We start from the raw sequence: 8,658 nt of genomic DNA on the forward strand, positions 1-8,658 counted from the left end.
ATTATATGTACAGTTTTCTATTTCTGTATTGGAAAATAAAATAGATGTGCAAAACATGCAATTTTTATACAGGGATTACCTTTGTCTTGTGGCATTTTGTATATAATACCTGACTTTAGAAAACATCACCTTACTGGTTTACAAGAGCTTCACGCAATGAAACTGAGGTAAATTAGGTAAAAAACAAAGTATTATATTATCCAAAGTCACACTACACTTAAGGATATAAATCCTAATAGCCACAAAACACCCAACAGGATACTAGATTTGTTTTTTTCCAACAGTTTACCTGTTGATTTCATTAAATCGGGTATTCTGTTTCAATAGGAAAACACTTGTTTGTACCAACCCCAACCTCCTTACCAGTAATGTCTGGGGACTGCATTGGGAAATAAGTATTTTGAATTAAAGAGGAGAAACAAGGACAACATTGTTCAAATAAACGATAAAACAAGCACAGTTTTCTCCAATTCTGACCATACATAAGATTAGAGAACACAATCACAGCAGGGTTCGCTATTCTTTAAAAGATTATTGGGTTCATTATTCTTTACATTAGTATAATCAGGTTTAGTGTTTTTGATATAGATATGTTGGGTTCGCTAATCTTAACATTATCTGAATTAGGAAAAAAAGGAGGGTTGAGTTGGGATAGCCATTCTTTAGATGAGGATCATTGGGGTCACTCTTATTGACATATATATATATATATATATATATATATATATATATATATATGTGCGTGTGTGTGTGTGTGTGTGTGTGTGTGTGTGTGTGTGTGTTTATAATGATGTATCCTAATGACTGCATAATTTTAGATATTCACAGACGTCTGCAATCCTTCACTATATCACTAGCTAGTCCTTATCATTACAAGTGTTTTTGTAAGGCCAGGACCAACTAATGCATCTCTTTACATTTTGAACCCCATATATAAATACAGCAAATTCGATGTAATGTGACAATGTCTGCAGTGACTTTTAAATCTCTAGGATGAGCATCTTTACATTTACCAAGAATTAACTCGGTTTACATTATGTTATATCTCAAAGTTGCAATTCTTATATCACCAACTAATTTTTATCATTCTGAGTATTTTCAACCCCAGATATAAATAACACAAATCAATAGTAACATCAGTAGCGATTTGAAAAAATGGCAACTAATTTATACATACCTAACCTTACACTAACTCTTCACTTATTACTTGGAAGTGTTCTAAAACGTCAGTATTTACTGTTAACTATTTCCTAGTTCTTAAGGGGCTATTGTGATTTGAAATGCTCTTTTTATTTTGAGTATCCCCACCAAAAACAAAGTTCAACCTCCCTACAGACAGGCTCCTCTACAAAATTTGAAACGCTGGGTTTCTTTCAATGGAATAACACCTAATTAGATCTCATTACTGAGCTACAGCATTCTTTCTAAAGTATCCATCACTAGGCAGCTACAACCACAATGGTCTGCAACTCTCAGGCACCAATCTAACCATGTAGCCGAACGCTTATAACAACTTTTTCGTTACCCGTGTGTTTTCCTTCTTTGCTTACTATCTTCGTGACACTTCAGGGTCTAACAAATGTCCAAACAATTATAGATATTCTTGCAAATGTATAAGGGCACTTTTATAAATGGTTTTACAAAGCTTATTCTTACCTAATGAAAATATTAGTCACAACAGAACAAAGAAAATTTAAACCATAGGATCTATCAAGGGTTAACTATTAATTTTTTCATACATTATGTACCGAAGTGTGAACCATATGCTAGAGAAATTATTCATAATAACCAAGATAAGATAAAATTGGAATGGGGTACTTATTATGTGAGAGACAGATATCATGTCATCATCTGTTTCCATTGCCAAATGTATGGCCATCTTGAAGCAAACTGTACTGCCAAGTGAAATGGAGAGAAACCTCACGGCTATAAATCATGTGCAGGAAATCACAAATCTAAAGATTGCACTAGAAATGAGAAAAGTGCATCAGTTCCATGAGGTATAAAAAGCCCGATTCTGATCACTCAGAAAACTATAGCCGTTGTGTCGTATACAAATCTGAACTTGAAAGGGTCCGTAATATCACTGATCATGAGTACTAACAGTAAATGAAAGTTTTGCTCACAGGCATACCAGAGCTGTTTCAGAATGTCGATTATGGTGATGTGAAGATATGTAGGGTTCTTTTGCTAATGTATGGTTTGTTGGATGTTGTTCCGAGCCTTCCCACTGAGTCGTAAGAGGGGACATTACTTGAAAAAAAAGGGCATAAGAGGGTCTAGGACAGGGGTTCTCAGCTTTCATTGGCCCATGCACCCCTTTCACCATTTGTCAGAATATCACCCCCCCCTCCTTTTCAAGATTGTCTTTTTCAAAAGGTGCATTCTAATATGCAAATATTACAACAACAACAACAAAATCCAAATTAGTATATATACATTTCCAATTTTACATGGATTATGTTTATAATGAAGTTTTACAATTTAAATGCAAATTGAAAATATTGATGGATATATACAACTTGAATATAAGTAAAATGTTTTTTTAATTTATAATGAACTACTCAGGTCTCGTCTCTCCAGCTTCTCAATATCTTCTGACACGTGTTGATGCGCGTCACCCTTTGACTGATGGCGTGCCCGAGAGTTGCTTTCACCCAATTTTATAATATTCTCTCGCACACACAAATTAACATACACTCAAAATAATAAATTTATTTATTTCTAATAATATTGATAATCTGTTTGCCATTCATTCAACTTTCGCATTTACAACAAATAGAAAAATAAAATAGAAATTATAATTATGTAAACAGAAATGGTAATTATGCTTTCTTCGAGAAACTTCCATACAAGGTACACGTACGCACATACACACACATACAATTACGCATCACTTTTATTTCCTACAATTATACACAATGCTAACAGAATTTAAATTGATTAATATATACTACAAATGCTCGGCCAGCTATCTGTCGCTGACACCAGCGATGTACAGTGGAATTTGACATCAAGATACGTTTGGAATTGGAATTCAAAAATATAAATGGAATTTGCCATTGAGGATACATGAGGTATGGTGATCTAGAATTAACATGTATACATAAGGAACTGTATATATATATATATATATATATATATATATATATATATATATATATATATATATATATATATGAGTGGAAGGGTGGTGAGTTAAACACAAAGAACAGTTGGAGTTTTATTCACTGACGTTTCGTCCTTACCAGGACATTCTCAAAGTACATACAGTTTTAGAAAATTAACAGCTTATATAATCCATCCTTGCCGTGTTCCCCTCCCTCTATACTCTCATCCGTCCTCTACCCTTTTTTTCTTTTCTTTTTTCATGTGACTCCGACCATGTCACTTCTCCCTCCGTTCTCAATTGTCCTTTTTACCTCCTTGACAATCAGAGTACTTACCGCTCCTGCTAATTTTATAAACCCTTCCCTATGGTTGATGCAGAGGTGGGAAGTAGTAATGTAGGCTGCCTCCACTATTTTTCTTTTCTTTTTCTCTAGACCTTAGTGGAGCACCTCTATCTTTTTCCAATCTGGAAGATGACCACATTGGTCTAAATGAACTACTAGCGAGTTGGAGGTTCTGTGATATCTGACGTCATTTTTGTGCTACATTACTTCCCACCCCTGCATCAACCATAGGGAAGGGTTTATAAAATTAGCTTGAAGAGAGAGCTGAATTTTGAAAGTGAAACCTTTACAAAATCATCAAGGTTGTAAATTGGACCTATATCTGAAGCAGGAAGGTCATATGGGAGTCGCTTGTCGGAAGCAAATATGACAAAATGAGGCGACTCTGATATGGACCTATTGATGGCACTGTTGAGGCAAGACTCAATCGTAGAGACATGGTGATCCCAGGAGAGATGAAGGTCGGAAGCGAGGTATCGGAGAACATCGAGAATCTTTCTGTTTTGGTGCTCGACAAGGCCATTTGAACATGGGTGGTATGCAACGATATTACATTTTGTTATCTGAGAGATTTGCAAATATTGGAAAGAATCTAATTGTTGAATTCAGTGCCATTGTCAGAGAGAAGAATTTTAGGAGTAGTGAAGGGATAAATAACTTTGTCACTGAAGGTCTTTGCAATTGTTGTAGCAGTCTATAAGCCGGAATGTAGCAAGGTTTGGAGCCATCACGAAGGAAAATGTGGTGGTGAATGAGGTCAGTAGAACCTAGGGATTCACCTGGCAAGGCAATGTCATGGCGAAAGGTATTGCATACAGAAACTAAATCCTGTCGAGCATCGGGGAAGTCAAGGGAGTTGAAGTGAGATGCATCTATAGAAACCTGTGCATGGAGCACATCGGAATTAATGGTACAAACAGGCAAGGTTGAATTGTGGTCATCGATTACTTTTACTCTTGAAGGATATACCATAAAATCACATAAGTTTGTACCAAGGTTGAGGTGGAGGGGAGCATTAGTGTCATTGGCAACTAGAAAAGAAGTGTGACCTTTCTTGGAATATTATCGAAGGTACATCAGCAATTATCCTAAAATTGCATCTCCTCTTACTTCACTGCTAAAGAAAGATGTTCCTTTTCACTGGTCGTCAGCCCAGGAACAAGCTTTTGCAGACTTAAAGAATGCCCTTACCACTGTCTTAGCTTTTCCTATGACTTACCTTTCATTCTCTACACTGATGCCTCTTTCCAAGGTCTTGGTGCTGTCTTTATGCAAGAACAAGACACACACCTTCGCCCCATTGCCTTTGCCAGCGGACTCCTTAACAAAGCTGAACGTAACTATTCTGTCACGGAAATTGAAGCCTTAGCAGTCATATATGCCCTTCGACATTTTAAGGAAATAATACTAGGCTATCCTGTCACAGTCCATACAGACCACCAGGCAATTCTTCAACTTTTCAAAGGCAAGAACTTGTCCGGGAAACTTGCTCGCTGGTTCTTAACCATTCAGGAATTCAATCCCACTGCTGCCACCATTTGTTGGTTGATCAATAATGGAATGGCAAAGAAGTTGTTAAATTCACAATGTTTATTTCACAGCACCAATGTCACTAGCTCACACACACACACCTCTCAGGTCTCGCCTCTCCAGCTTCTCAATATCTTCTGACGCATGTTGATCCGCGTCACCCTTTGACTGATGGCGTGCCCGAGAGTTGCTTCCACCCAATTTTATATTCTCGCACACAAAAATGAACATACACTCGAAATAATATTATAATTTATTTTTGATAATATTGATAATATATTTTCCATTCATTCAACTTTCACATTTACAAAAAATAGAAATTATAATTATGTAAACAGACATGGCAATTATGCTTTCTTCGAGAAACTTCCATACTTGGTACACGTACGCACATACACACATACAATTACGCATCACTTTTATTTCCTACAATTTTACACAATACTAACAGAATTTATAATGATCTATACTACATGCATAACCTTGCATTTACTTGTGTTAAGTTTCATTATCCATTGCTGTAATTTATCTAAATCTTCTTGAATATCTAATTGATTTAAGTGATCATTTGCTATTCCGCACAATTTTGTATCATCATTAAATTTGGAGACAATAGATTTTAGTCCGTGGTCTTTATCATTTATATATACTATGAATAGAAGTGGCACAAGAACGGAACCTTGAGGAGCTACACTCGTAACGTTTTTCCATCTAGAAGTTTTGCCATTTAAAACAACTCTGTTTTCGATCATTAAACCAATTTCTAGTCCAAATTAATAGGCTACCACATACTCTGTGTGAAGCCGATTTAGTAAGTAGACTTCCGTGGGGGACGGTATCAAAAGCTTTTGTGAAGTCTAAATATATATAGTTTATGTCATAAATCGAGATGAATGTGTTGTAGAATTCGAGCTAGTCACGCAAGAACGTTTCAGTCTCAACCCATTCATGTGGCAATCATTTATCAAACAATTACTTTCTAAATTATGTTCGATAGCATCTCTGATGATAGTTTCCATAATTTTTCTACGACTGAAGTTAAGCTTATAGGCCTGTACTTGTTTGTTTCTTTTGTCATAATCCGAGATGACTGTGTTGTAGAATTCGAGTAAGTCACGCAAGAACGTCTCCGTCTGAATCCACGCTGGCTATCATTTATCAAAAAGTTAATGATATTAAGCCAATTGTTTGTCTTTCTTTCCCCTCACTTTTTAATCAGCAGTCATTTAAACAAACTAATTCAGTGATAAGAATTCTATATGGGAATATGGCCCGGACTCGCTCAAAATCAGATGTTTTGAAAATATTTTGTATTTAATATATACTAATATTTCTTTGATCTTACTGTGCTATCTGATCATATCTCTATGTTCTGATAAAAAGTGTTTATTCCTTGTGATCTACCATTAATTAATGGTTATAAATTTGTCAGGCATGATTTCAGTTCACATGTTGTAACCTAATTATCTAATGAAAGACAAAGCACACTATATGAATTAAACTCAATTAATTATACATTTCTTTGATATCATAGAAAATGTATATAAATTATCATGAATCAATTAAATATATTTTATATATTGATATAGGCTATGTATTTTTACTATATGTTTTTAAATTAGATAGCACTAATGTCGTAACACATTGGTAAAATTTAAACTTATGTTTTTAAGTTAAAAAATGTTTGGACTTTCAATAAGAATGGGCATTTCCATTTCATTAATATCTTTATTTTAATATTTTGATTTCTGATTTTGAATTGTGATATTCATAAGTCACATTATCTTTAGCGCACATTGATAATTATTGTGTGATTAACAAAACGTGGGAAGGTGTCCACATGCATGTGGTAAAATGACAATGTTGGAAAATGTGGGAAACCGACCCTATACCTATATGAGGATGCCATCATCGGCGTCTTGATTATATCTATTTTGTAGTTGTAGCCGAGTGACCCCAAAATTCTGTGAACTGGCCTAATCATATTTCCTTTAGTTAAAATATTCATAGTGGAAGAGAACGAGTAATACTGCTGTATAACGCGAGTCTTGTGATGCATCATCGTACATCAGGCAGCTGATGCTTCCCGCGATAATTTGACTTGTATTGAAGAGGCTAATGGAAAAATCCAACAAAAGTTCACATTTTTTAAATATTTTAATGACTCATTTTATATCATACATACAAACTATCACATCAAATAATTATAGAGTACATATATATATATACCAAACGGTAAAAATACACAATTAGAGATTGTGTATATTTTCAATCGTGTATTTGCACCATTCTGTGTCATGTAAAAAATTATATATATATATATATATATATATAATAATAATAAAATATAAAAACGTGTGCTTTGGTCTCTTTTTTCATTAGGGGTGTGGGCATGTGTTACGAGCTTTGGTCTCATGAACTTATGCAGTGTCAGCTTTTGTCCATGTACTGGTCTAGTCACCAGATACATAAGCTCCAAAACAGGCAAACCCCCCCTCCCGTCACCACACACCCAAATCTCAGTATCGAGGATGCTCCTATGTATATTGCCCTGAGACTCACATGAAAGATAGGTTAGATCCAGAAATATAGTTAACAACTACATTTTATACAGAAGCTGTCAGAGACAATAGAGGTCATGGAGGCGTCATGATATATGACGGCAGTGATCTGAGGCAAACTACTTAGGACTCATTCAGATAATCAGGTGTAAATGAATTGTCTCCACCAAGTCTCACAATACTAATAAATCATGCTACAATCATTCATGTGTGTTTACTAACATATTTCATAAATTAAATTGTGTAAAGGCCAAGTGACATTCCATGAGTTTTCAAATTCAAACTATTTCCAACAAATACAAATTTAGATAATTGTAATAAGTAAATCAAATTATTTGTATCAAGTTAATCAAATTAATTTGATAAATTCAAGGGAATCAAACTAAGTGAATCAAATTAATACAGTCACTATGCCGTAATGGTCTGCCGGCTGTTGTCGAAGATATTCAATCTAGTTCCAGTGCATGCAATAATGTATTAGAGTTAAGAATCTTTTTATATCGTACCTACATACAAACTTTCACATTATTAAAAAAATTCATATAATACATTCATATATGGACATCTGGACTGCCTGCATGGGTAGAATTCTCGAGAGCATTCCAAGTAAACAATAATGCCGTAAAAACTTGAAACAAAGAATCTGGTGAAAGGGTGGAGGAGAAAGTGCGTTGGTTCACGTATGTAAGATCACGCCCTTTGGTGATGATCTTTAAAAAAAGTTAAGGTTCATTGAACCAAGGAGGTCACCACGTCACTGCAAAGCTCACGTAGGATCTTGTATACGTCCTCCTGGGGGATTCCTACATTTTCATTTTTCTGGACAGAAGATTATAACTAATAGAAGTGAATCGCCATATCCATAAGTGAGGATTACAAGGGCGGCGACAGTGGTAACACTTACATCTATATTTTCATGTATACTACTCTACCTGTATGAATGAAATTACCAACATAGTCTGGATACCGCTTCCTCCAAGCTATAACTAATCGCCATCACATTATTCAACCTTGACAACGGTTTCATCCGTCCCTTGTATGTCGTCACCTATCCTAATTGAATTAAATCGGGCATTCCTAATTATCTATATTTCCGGTGTTATGGAATCATT

The sequence above is a fragment of the Oratosquilla oratoria genome, chromosome 30 (genome assembly GCF_046742065.1).
Source record: "Oratosquilla oratoria isolate Oo_2021 chromosome 30, ASM4674206v1, whole genome shotgun sequence".
NCBI classification, from domain to species: domain Eukaryota; kingdom Metazoa; phylum Arthropoda; class Malacostraca; order Stomatopoda; family Squillidae; genus Oratosquilla; species Oratosquilla oratoria.